This window comes from Corvus brachyrhynchos, unplaced genomic scaffold (assembly GCF_000691975.1).
Source record: "Corvus brachyrhynchos isolate BGI_N302 unplaced genomic scaffold, ASM69197v1 scaffold94, whole genome shotgun sequence".
In the NCBI taxonomy this organism is placed as follows: domain Eukaryota; kingdom Metazoa; phylum Chordata; class Aves; order Passeriformes; family Corvidae; genus Corvus; species Corvus brachyrhynchos.
In genome coordinates this window covers 11,536,044-11,536,831 of record NW_008238330.1, presented here as the reverse complement: position 1 = coordinate 11,536,831, position 788 = coordinate 11,536,044, and positions in this window count along the sequence as shown.

Genomic DNA, 788 nt, shown 5'->3' with positions numbered 1-788 from the left:
TGCTGTATTTTAAATTAAAATTTATAAACTTTGGGGAATATATTCCTCCTAGATGTGACTGGGTAAACATGGAATTCACCTTAAGATTAAATGGGTGCATATTGTGGGGTTTGGATCAGAATTTGTTAGGTAAAAAATTGTATACAATAATCCCCCAAATATATGATTCACAAAGATCACCAAATAAGGTTGAAACTGAGCAGAAGACATAGTATTTTTCTACGAAGACATGCAGTAACTGTTTTCTCTAGAACAACTGAACTGTTCCAAGCTGCTACCAGCTCTGGCAGCTCTAGGACATAGTTTCTAGCTGCACCAGACGAGGTTGAGGCTGGACATAGCAGGGAATTTCTTCACAGAAAGAGTGATTAGACATTGGAATGGGCTGCCCAGAGAAGTGGTAGAGTCACTTCCCTGGAGGTGTTCAAGAAAAGATTGGACATGGCACTCAGTGCCATGGTCTTGTTGACAAAGTGGTGACTGGTCAAAGGTTGGACTTGATGATCTGAGATATTTTCCAACCTAATTGATTCTGTGGTTCTAGCAGCTCACTTACATAAATTCAATTACATCAGGCATTCAAATCAACAATGTCTACGCTCACCTAAAATATATTAAAAACCCCCTTCATATTTGATCTAGATATTATTAACATACTGCCATCTCTTAAGCAAAATGCTTCTGAACTGTCTATAAACACCAAGAGTAAAAAGAATCAAAAGTCAACAAAGGTGTATTATAACACCAGATAGAGGAGCTACTGAAACTGTAACTGCTGTGCTGCTTGA